Below are 12,492 nucleotides of genomic sequence, written 5' to 3'. Positions count from 1 at the left end.
TACACAAATAAGTCCTACTTTGGGCTATTTCTACGGGCCACACTGACTTTGGATTTTCCTAAGCCATTTTGCAGGAAAAAGTTACAACTAGAGTTTGTGTTTCTAAGTAGGAGTTGACGGTTTAGACAATCCCAGTCGCTTGGGGAAAATAGGTATGGTTTTGTGGTTGGAACAGTCTTTCTGACTCTTTCAAAATATTTTTGCTTTCTCTTCCCAGCATCATATTCCCTTTTTTGTTATTACAATCATCCTACCTGTCCAAAAGGTACAACATGCAGGCATCGGTTTCCATCGTATGAAAGCTAAACACCCCAGCTCCATCTCCCCTGCCCTTGTTCCTACTAATTTCAAATGCATAAGGAAATGCAAGAAGAGGTAAGTCTGCAGTGACATAAGGACCTGCTGATATTCACTACAACCCAAGTCTGGGTCCCAGCTGCCAACATCAGGGTCCCCGCTTTATTCGTTCTGCCCTGGTTTTATCACCTGGGTTGAGATGAAACTTCAGGTTTCCCTTCCAAAGCTCAGCCGGGAGCCACAAGCTGCCGATATGGAATGAGGAAGGAAGCAGTGGGTCACACCAACGGACAGCATGGAAAAGCCAGGAGATGCCCCAGGAAGCAGTGCATCCTTGTCACGTGCACTTTTAAAGGACAGACGCAGGAAGTGCTTACTGTTGACGGTACACACACAGTGACAAGACCCCAAAGTGGCATGCAGAGATGATGTACCATACAGGAAGACATTCTGATATTCCTGTAAGATGGAAAAGGGCAGGAGGGCAGATTCCTGAGGTCACAAGAAACTGGTGTCCATTTCATGCTAGTTCTGCAAACTGAGCCTGGTATTTCAGCTACCCACGGCTTAGTTGCCTCATCTGTAAAATGGGGATAATAGTAGTACCTAAATCCTAAGTTTGCTGTGAAGATCTAATAATCTATGTAAAGTGCTTACAGCAGAATCCAGCCCATGATAAGCTACTGTTAACAGTTAGTGCTCCTTATAGCACAGGGAACTCTGCCTAATGCACTGTGTTAACTTAAATGGGAGGGAAGTCCAAAAGGGAGGGGATATCTGTATGTGTACGGCTGATTCATTTTGTTGTGCAGTGGAGGCTAACACAACATTGTAAAGCAACCATACTCCAATAAAAATTAATTTAAAAATAGTGTTCCAGGGGCTTCCCTGGTGGCGCGGTGGTTGTGCGTCCGCCTGCCGATGCAGGGGAACCGGGTTCGCGCCCCAGTCTGGGAGGATCCCACATGCCGCGGAGCGGCTGGGCCCGTGAGCCATGGCCAGGCCACAACAGAGGGAGGCCCGCATACCACAAAAAAAAAAAAAAAAAATAGTGTTCCAATCAACTATACTACAATAAAAAACTAACAACAACAAAAATAATTAGTGCTCCAACATAAGCATCAGTGGTCCTTGCCATGTCCACCCTCCTGAAGGGTGATGCATACGAATGACTTAACCTTGTTCCTTGGATAACAAGTCTATCTTATATCCTTAAATTCTAGCTTAGGGCTTCCCTAGTGGCGCAGTGGTTGAGAATCTGCCTGCTAATGCAGGGGACATGGGTTCGAGCCCTGGTCTGGGAAGATCCCACATGCCGCGGAGCAACTGGGCCCGTGAGCCACAACTACTGAGCGTGCGCGTCTAGAGCCTGTGCTCCGCAACAAGAGAGGCGGCGATAGTGAGTGGCCCCCGCTTGCCACAACTAGAGAAAGCCCTCGCACAGAAACGAAGACCCAACTCAGCAAAAATAAATTAATTAATTAATAAACTCCTACCCCCAACATCTAAAAAAAAAAAAAATTCTAGCTTAATTTGGGGTTGTTCATCATGGTCTCATATATCTCCGCAGGGAAAGGGGCTGGTGACATAGTGTTTGTAGTGTTTGAGAAATGTCAAAGGAATTTTGATTATTTGTAATTCTAACTCTGCAAATTATGAAGGTAGACCAGTCTTTATAGTTCAATATCCAAAAGCAAAGTTGAGTTTAGAACAGCAGTGTGTGTGTATATGTATATATGTATGTATGTGTGTGTATATATATATAATGGCTACTGTTGAAAGCCAGACACTGGGAGAAAGTTGTACAAGGAGACAATGGAGTTAGGATGTGACTTTTATTTCTGAAGAGTACTGTCGAAAAAATGTCAAGAGGAGGAGGAAACAGTGAGCATAAGACAGACAGTAGCAGTGGAAGTACCAGCTGCAGCTCCATTTATCCCTGTGCCTTCTTATATTCTAGGCAGTGAGTTAGGCACTAGATATTTATAGATATAGATATAAATATAGATATATAGATACAGATATAGATAGATATCCTTTAATTCTCTCAACAATCCAGCAAGTTAGAAATTATTCTGCCATTTTACAGACATGGAAACTGAGGTTAACTCTCTTGACCAAGGTTACTCGAGCTAAGAAGTGGTGGTGTCAGGATCTAAATCTAGCTTCAGTGGCTCAAAATTTTGTGTTATTTCCACTGAACAACGCTGCATCAAAACATGCCTAGGAGAACATGGGGGTGAGCTGGCATCATTCTCTGGGTCTTATTACAAGAGAATATTGCATATGCTGCCACCCCCATGCCCACTCCCCAGTGGCAGGAGACTTGAAGAACAAAGACATACCTACTTGAAGCATGTAAATGTGTGCACATGTGTCTATACATCCATCCATCTAGTCATCTATCCATCCACCTACCCATCCTCCCATCCATCCATCCTTCTTCTATCTCTTTTAAGAACAGAGGACCCTACCAGACAGATTTATAGCTCCTATTCTGATAGCACAGCCAGACCGTTAGGAGGAAAGCTAATTTTTTTTCAAAACCTCTCCTTTTAAAAGGTGAATCCCATTTTAGGATTATCAATTTTGATGACTGTGCCCTTGCCAACATCTCTCCCTGTGAGATGCTACAATCTCAGAGGTAACCTTTCCCACTCACACTTTCACACACCCACACTGCTATTTCTTCTCACCTTTTTGGATGGAAGGGGGACACTCAGAACTGGGAGATGGTTATAAAAGGACTACATCCCACCCCACACCAGTTCCTATGGGAATTTTCTACACGTGGCCACTCTCTTTGCCCTCTCCTCTCTCTCCAGGTCAACAAACAAGGCAGAGAGAAACAAAGGGGTTAGCCTCTTAACCCACAGGAATTTGTTAGATGTCCTTTGATAACTATGGGGTTGAGTGTGTAATTCAGGGTGAGGAATTACACACGAGGATGTTTCTGTTTCAGTCATTTGACTAAACACATTATATTTGAAACTTGAGAATTCAGTGGACCATATAGACCCTCCCTATGACCAGATGTCTCTATGAAAGTGTGTGTACACACATGCACACACATTCACGTGAACACTAGGAAAAATGGTCAGCTGAAGGGTCCCACTAGGGTTAAAAGAGAGGAAGTCTGCTTTAAAAAGAAGCTTTCTTGGAGTTATATGCCCCTTGGTAAGGTGAGTGTTAAAAATAATAATGCTGAGGTTGCACTAAATGCCTTCATTTTGGGAGGAAAGTGGGAGGGAAAGAAAGAAGGGGGAAGACAGGGAGGAAGAGAGAGAGAGAGAAAGAGAAGAAACGAGAGAGGCCGAGAGGGAAAAAGCAAGAACGACTTTAAGAAAACTCTTCACCTTGGCAAACCAAGCTTTAACCAGCTTTTAACAGCTTTAAGCAGGTAAAGGGCTTTATACTGTTTGGGGAAAGCACGTTTGAATTCCGCCAGCATCTTAGCAGCACGTAATTTGAAAAAGGTCCTATTTTTCTTGGCTTGCCAAGGAGAGTGGGACTTCTCACTACAGCAGGGAACAGACGTTGTGGCATAAGGATTCAGGAGGGGGTAGGCAAAACCTTTCTTTCCCTTCCAATGGCTTCCTGCCATTGTTCAAATGCAAAATACGGGCCACTATGCCACTGACAACACAGATAAGGCTTCTGGGGGGAATAAGTCTATTTGAATTACATTCGTGTTTCTCTAATTAATTTCTTGTATTTGCTTTTCGGCATATGGTATAAGATTACACACGTGTTCAGATATTTTACCTATATAGACCTAGTTTCATTTAATAAAACATCTCTTTCATTTCCTAGGCCAAAAATATCACAGAATCAGACAGACTTCATTAAAAAGTAAAAAGGGGGTCTGACTTTACATGGACACAATTATTATTTCTGTCACTGGGTGTCAGCGAACAGAGCGATTGATTTTTATGTGAAATCCGTTTCTCCCTTTAGCCTCTTAGCTAAGCCCCAAAGTGTTTTCCTATTTAATCTTCAAAAACTTTAAAAATGTTTTCTGAATGTTTCTGTTGTTGCCCCTTCGAAAATGTAACACGCATTCTTGCCAGAAACAACCTGAACTTTACTTAAAATGACAGTAATGTAAAAGACAATTCCAAAAGAAACAATTATTTAAGTAAATTAATAAACCCACCAATTCCATCCTAGAAAAGCTCTAGATCACTCTCTAATCCCTTTGACAGTTATTTCTGTCTCATCCTGTGCATCACTGGTCAACTTTCCGATGAAAGATTTAGGTTTGTGTGTATATTATGTTTAAATATCTGAATTTATTTCCCCTTGGCCCTTTGTTTATGCCATTAAACCATAGCTTTGGATAAGATGTCATTAAGTTGCACTATAGATGCTTTATTAAAGTTTATTACTCAACTGAATACCACATTATGAACAATAATCTTCAAAAATCAGATGAAGTTGAGAATTTCTGTATTTTCAATACAAGTAAAAACTGCATTTGAAGTCAATTGCACTATTTAATGAGACAGAGGTAACTTTAGCTTCCTTTAACTTAAAAAAATGATTCTTCTAGTAAATTTTCAAGTCTGTATTAGATCATTTCATATGGACAGAATCCTATGCAAACACGCCTTGAGATACCCAGATGATCATGTCATTTTTTGTCCAAGGGATGCTATTCCCGGGGCAGGGGGCGGGGTGGAGACGTACAACCTTGTCTCCTAACTCATGTCACACATACAGACCGGGGACCAAGCAACATTTAAGAGACAACTAGTTTATTTAGTACCCATCACCTCTTCACTGCTTGACCTTCCTTCCTCAAATTCCAGAGTAAAGGTCAGTGAAGTCCCACCAATAATGTGATGTTTGGCTGTACCGTAAAATCCAATAAAGAATAAACCATGCATTTCTGCACAGGTCACTGCACGGGCATCAATAACAGGAATGTGTGATCACCAGTGACCCAAGCTGGACCATAACCAGTCACCTTCTGGTTAAGGCCATCACTATTCTAGTATCACTCTATGAAGCCATCCATTTACTCTGCCCTCTACTTTAACCTAATCTAATTTGCACGTTGTAACAGAAATCTGCTGTCAGGGAGCATCAGGTAAACTTAATTTCATAAGTCCTGGCACACAAATGCATGGGCTGGTGCCAACAGATGACATACGAGCAGGTGGCCTCATATCAGACAAATTTAGCACCTTGCCTCAGTATAGGAACCCCTGACCATGTATTCTTTATGTAGATTCAATTTTATGGAAATTCCCAAAGCATTTGGGAAGCAGATCTAAGCATCAGGGCATCTGTAAGAGTGTTGCCTTTTGGTACAAGTTCTAACCTGACAAATTAGGCAAAAGAAAGTAAGGAGTGCGTGGGGGTCAGGTGGGCATTCAAAAGAGGCGAATTTCACAAATAGAAGTGGAATGAATCTATTACAGAAAGTTTTTTATTATTTAAATTTTGGATTTTGTTGGGGGGACAAGACTTCCTTTTTGTGGTTTAAAATAATACTACAATGAAAATGATTCTGCTGTGCTTTTGGTGAAAGGCTGTATATTGTAATTACCCCCCAGACTTGATTTCTAGTGAATCAGGAAGGATTTGATTAAGTACACTAGAATGCAACTCCTAAAGATAGGGGTTTTGTCTGTTTTGTTCTCATCTCTATCTCCAACTCATAGAACAGTGGGTAGCACGTAGGAAGTTCTTAATAAGTGTTTGTTAAATGGATGGATGGATGGATGGATGGATGGATGGATGGATGGATGGATGGATGGATAAATGGATAAATGGATGACTGGAATGGTGTTTGGATGGATGGATGGATGGATGGATGGAATGGTGGATTAATGGATGGATGGATAAATGGAATGAATGGTGGATGAATGGAATGGTGGATGAATGGATGGATGGATGGATGGATAAATGGAATGAATGGTGGATGAATGGAGGGGTGGATGGATAGATGAAAGGGTCCCTGTATTCATTTTCCTTTCTCAGTGCTTCTCTTGACCAGTGGTTCTCCACTCTTTGCACAAGAAATATCTGGAGAAATTTGAAAACTATACATGCCAGTGTCCCCACCCTAGACATTTTGATTCAATTGGTCTGGAGTGGAGGCGGCTCCAAGTGCTGGTAGTTTGTAAAGGCCTCCAGGTCATTCTGATTCGCCAACTTTTAGAACCACTGAACAGTATCTTTTCTCAGCACCCCGATCTTGTTCCCAGCGTCTGAGGTTCTGTGTCTATACCCTTTCAGCAAATTTTCCCACCTGAGCAGTGCTCTGGGTGTCAAAATCTTTGCTATTTTTCTTCTCTTCAACACCATGTCCCATCTCTCCTGAGCCTGTTTAAGTGACTGAAATTCACCTGACAATGCGATGTGGTTATCAGTTACTCTGCCAATATTACATATTTGTAATACATTAGCAGGAGAAAATACTTTGCTGAGAGGAATGCCTAAAGATGAAAATTTTAGACATGGGGCTCAGCCTGGTCTTCTCAGCATACTTTCAAATGCAAGCTATACCTGCCTAAAGGGAAAGAAGACAACAGGACGTGGCAGGACCCCATTAAAGCAAAGATGCTGGTCTTCAGATTAAATAACCTGGGGAAACTTGGATTTGTGGAGACCCCAGGCTATACACTGCACAACTGTAGGGGGCGCTGTGTATACTGCAGTCTATGTAAAGGTATCCACGGAACTGTGCAGTAGAGTGGCCCTTTCCCTGTTCATCTTAGAAACACAAATGCATACTCTTAACACCAGAACATACTTTTATTAAAACCTATATGAGCAAGTGCATTTCTGGGAAGATTATTTCCAAAACTCCTGAAATCGCATCATCTATTTTACAAAGGCTTTGTCAAGTAATCGGTGGTCCATCCTTCCCTGGAATGTTACAGCTGCATTGTAATACTGGATGGAATTGAGTGACATTGCCATTTCTATAAAACAGAAGAGTGGAGAGTTTCAAAAACATCCAATGACAACTATAATAAAACTTGAGATGTAAGCTGCAAATGCATCTATCTTTCACTTGGACTTTTTTCCAAATATAGTGTGGACAATCTGTTTCAGAATGTTAAAATAATCTCAGTAAATTTGATAAGAACTTTTTGTTCCAGCAGTGCAGGTGTAATAGCACTAACTACACGGTCAATAAAAGCCCCATTTTTTTTTTTTTTTTTTGCCAAAATTTTGGCATATCACGATCTCTTAAAGGCAAGTCTTTAAGGCAGGTACACAGTGGGACAAATCCTATAAAGAAATATTACACAATTATGTAAAAGTATAAGAAAGGCTTTTTTCCTTCTTATTTTCATTACAAGGTACAGGCTGAAATCTATATGCCATATTTTTAAATTGAAAACAAGAACAGTTGCAGACTGGAAATAGTTCATAAAGCCACAGAAATGAACTAAACTGAATGCCACTCAGAGTTAATAATTCACATAATCACACACAACACATCGAAAATAAGCAAAATTGTTCCTCATGCTCCGTGATCAGTACTTTCCCTAATTAACAATTAAAAGAATGGTGTTTTTGAAATCTTGGAAGACACAGATCACATCCCATTAATTTAATGATCGAATATCCCAGTGTTAATTTTAAGCACCAGATGAAGCTTTATAATTCATATAAATGCTACTAAAGTGTGTCCAGTGTATTTTTTAAACATCCTCAAAACTTTCGTTGACTTTGAAGATGCCATGAGGCACACGTAGTAGGTTGTCAAATCCTGGATGGTTTATGACACACCAGATCCATTTGGGGTAGAAGAGATTAGTAGACTGAAGGTCTGTAAAACCTCAATTATGGAAGCAGCCAGCAATAGGTATAAAAGTCAACAGGATGTGAGGGAATGATCCTTTCTAGATGAAGTGATTTTCACTGTATTCATACACCAATGGCAAGGCATAATTAATAAAGCAGGGGGCTAACGAGTGACAACATTTGGGGGCTTCTCTCATTCTGAGAAAATACTCTAACCCTAAAAATACCATAAAACACGTTGCAGAAATCTTCCCATTAAGTGGCTGAAAATCTCCATCTTTAGTGATTCATGAAGCCCATGAGCGTTCCAAAGATCCTTCTCAGCCACAAGCTGAACATTTTACTATTAGAGACTGACTCCTCAGACCCCGGCTTAGTGAAAACTCAAACAATCCACCTTCCATGGAAACCAACGGAGCTTAGGGATAAACAAGGAAGTTAAAAGAGACTCCAGGGCCTTAGACCTGCTGCCTGAATACATTTCAAATGCTCCATGCTCTTCTGGCATTGAATCACCTTCATACGTGTGCAAACAGCACCTTCTCTCCTTCATCCCCTCTCCCGATAAAAACAGGGAGATACAAGATGTCTCTAACCACTCTTTTCTAAGTTATTGAACAAACAGAGGCAAGAGAGCATCGCAATGGAGAGGTTATCGCTGGAATCTGCAAGCCCTGTTCTGAAACTTAGCTTCAAGCTTTGCAAACCCGGAATGTCCCCTAAACTCTCTGATGTTAGGTTCAGTAAAATGAATAATAGTATCTACCTCCTGCCATTGGGAAGATAAGGCATTAAGCACATAAAACACTTACCACAGTATGGCATGTAATACTCACTCAGTAAATGGAATATTCAAATTATTAATAATGGAGAATAATGAGACTTCTCAGTTTGAACTTTACCTATGGAATTGATTAGGGAATTAATAATCTGGACAAAATTTCTGCTCAATTACAAATATTACATTTAGGCTGAGGATTTCTAATCTTTTTCTAAGATAAGACAAGGCTTGATCAAGAGGAGGTAAAATGGGAAATATCACTGCTTCACATTTTAAGTATACACAATTAATATGCATGGGGGCTCACATTTATTAGGAGCTTTCCAGATATTGGGCACTGTTAAAGTCCCTTATCTGTGTTGGTGCATTTAATCTTCACACAGTTTTATGAAGCAGGTATTATTAGTATTTCCCCATTCTGCAGGTCAGGTTCATCAATGTTAAATGGTTTCCCCAAAGTCGCACAGCTGGAGGGTGAACTAGGCAGCCCAGCCCCAGCACCCACTCTTCACCTTGAAGTTTTGGAAGCTGAAACCTCTGATTGCTACTAAACCACCGTTGAGATTCCCCAAGGTCTTTGCACCATCACTTTCAGTTCAAATGTGTTTCCAGCGCCCAGTACGGAATTCAGAAAGCAAGAAGCAAGAGAGAGTTTAGGCAGAGCATCTGAAACCAGCACGAAAGCTAGAGACTGAGACAGCTTGTTCCAACTCTTACACCCTGGAAATCGCCAGTGTCAACAACACCCTCCTTACAATCACTGATAAGCTGGGTGGGTTGCTGGGGTGGTGGTGGTGGTGGTGGTGGTGGTGGTGGTGGTGGTGGTGGTGGTGGTGGTGGTGGTGGTGGTGGTGGTGGTGGTGGTGGTGGTGGTGGTGGTGGTGGTGGTGGTGGTGGTGGTGGTGGTGGTGGTGGTGGTGGTGGTGGTGGTGGTGGTGGTGGTGGTGGTGGTGGTGGTGGTGGTGGTGGTGGTGGTGGTGGTGGTGGTGGTGGTGGTGGTGGTGGTGGTGGTGGTGGTGGTGGTGGTGGTGGTGGTGGTGGTGGTGGTGGTGGTGGTGGTGGTGGTGCTTGGAGTCTGGGGAATAGTGTAAATGGGGAGAGGAGAGGGCAGGATTTCCCCAAAAGCTGAGCAGAGTCAGCAACAGACGTCTCCATCACCTGGCCCCCAGTCTTTCTCTTGACCTGGTCACCCCACCACAGGCACCATTTTTCTTTTCTGTTTATTTGCTCAGAGACCCAGTCTCCAGCAAGACGTCTCATTGTTTCCCCAGTGTGTTGAACAACAGCGTGCCAGGCAGCCAGATATTTGCCTGTGGCGGGCCGCTGAGTGCTGTTTGAAGCAAAGGAAAATAAAATCCGCAGGCAGGGCGTGAGGGGAGGGACTAGGGAGAGTGACTTTGCTGCTGTGTGAGCACTGCCCCAAGCCCATGCCCCCAGGTGCAGAAGGGCAGAGTCACACTTCAGTCTTGGCCCAGAGCACCAGGAAGGGGGAATCCATCACCGGCTGCTAGAAGAGTGATTGCCCATGACTTTTAGTTTCCTTTCACAGAGTTAATTTTTTTAGAACACTTTAGGATTTATAGAAAAATTGCACAGAGTTCTCATAGAGCCCACATCCATTAATAATTTTCCTTATTATGAACATCATATTGGTAGGGTACATTTGTCAGATTAATGAACCAATATCAACACGTTATTATTCACTAAAGCCCACACTTGGACTGATTCCCTTGGTTTTCACCTAATGTCCCTCTCCTGTTCTAGGATCCCACCCAAGATATCAGAGTAATGGCACCTTAGCCATCATGTCTCCTTAGGCTCCTCTTGGCTGTGACTGTTTCTCACTTTTTCCTTATTTTTTAAGACCTTGACAGTTATGAGAAGTACTGCTCAGGGACTTTGTAGAGCATCCCTCAATCAGGATTTGTCTAACATTTTTCTCCTGATTAGACTAGGGTTATAGGTCTCGGGAGGAAGATCACACAAGGAAAGTTCTATTTTCCTCACCTCCGATCAAGGGGACATACAGTCAACAAGAGTTTTCGCTGCTGATGTGACTCTGATCTCCTGGCTGAGGAGGTGCCTGTCAGGTTTCTCCACTGTAAAATTGCTCTCTCTTCTTCCCCTTTTCACACTGCTCTTTTTGGGAAAAAAATCACGGTGCATAGCCAATGCTCAAGAGTGCAGAGTTCTGCTTCACCTCTTTAAGGACAGAGTATGTAAGTAAATTATTTGGAATTCTTCTGCCCAGGAGATTCGCTTCTTCTCTCCCATGTATTAGTTTATTCAAGCATTTATTTATATCAGTATGAACTTATGGATATTTATTTTATACTTTGGGTTATAATCCAATACTACTCTCTTTCTGTTGTGCAAAGTGTTCCAGCTTTGGCCATTGGGAGTTTTCCCAGGCTCCTTAATTCCTTTGACAAACCCCCATTGTTCTGTCTTCTGAGCACTTGCTTACTTTTTGGCAGTATAACATCCTCCTGGCTCACCTTGTATATTTCCTCTCCTAGTCCTAGAGAGAGCTATTTCTTCAAGGAGTTACTGGAAAATGGTATTAGAAACCCAGCTCTGGATGTTAGGTGTGATCATTGCTAGTAGGGTGTCATTGCTCCTAGGTCCCCACAGCTACCAGAGGAAGGAAATACATGTGCATAAACTAACCTGTGGTTATCCGATGGCTTTGGGGGCATGAATCTGTAGAACACTTGCACCTCATCGGATAGACAACGCTATCTCTATGGCAACCTCAGAACTCACTTCGTTCCATTCATTCATTGATCATTCATGTACTGATTCATTCGGAGGTTAATGAGTGTCTTCTAGGTGCTGGTCCTTGTGTTAAACACTGAAGATGCACCACCAGATCATAGAGACCACTGGATTTGGAGACTGGTGAGAGGGGGGTGGGGAATATTCCAGACAGAGGAACAGCCTGTGCAAATCTCGGTGATGGAAGGAAGCAAGGTACTTTGAAGGACTGCAAGATCAGTGCTGCTGGAATACAGAGAAGAGAAGAAAGGAGAGGTGGGCAGAGACCTCAGAGGTCATACGGAAAAGTGTGGTCTGGGTCCTTTGAAAGGAGTTTCATCTTGAGCCTCTGAAGGCTGTTCATCAGGGACATGGACCTGACCTGATCTGCACGTTGGAGCATCAGTTTCCCTGTGGAGTGGAGAAGAGCCTGCAGCAGACTCAGAGTAGAGGCTGAGAGACGGCGAAATGTTTAGAGAAGAAATTCAGGTGAGGGAAGCTAGGGGTGGGGAGTAGGCAGGTCCTACTGGAGGTGGGAGGTGGACTGAGTATGGAGATAGCAGAAGGCAAAACCTCTCCACAGTCTGTGCAGGAGGAGGTTTGTATGTTTGCGTATTTTTTGTTCTGGAAAAGGAGACTGAAGGCGAGAAGGGCAAACCATACAACTGGGCTCTTCATTGAAGGGAGGAAAAGCTGGGAGGACAGCAATGTGTCATGGCAACTCTGCCTCATGAGACACAAGCCCCCCAGTGTCCTTCAGATCTTTTTTTTTTTTTTTTTTTTTGCAGTACATGAGCCTCTCACTGTTGTGGCCTCTCCCGTTGCGGAGCACAGGCTCCGGACGCGCAGGCTCAGCAGCCATGGCTCACGGGCCCAGCCGCTCCGCGGCA

This window comes from Physeter macrocephalus, chromosome 14, assembly GCF_002837175.3.
Source record: "Physeter macrocephalus isolate SW-GA chromosome 14, ASM283717v5, whole genome shotgun sequence".
NCBI lineage: Eukaryota > Metazoa > Chordata > Mammalia > Artiodactyla > Physeteridae > Physeter > Physeter macrocephalus.
The sequence above is the reverse complement of the archived record's forward strand: the minus strand, read 5'-3'. Positions refer to the sequence as shown.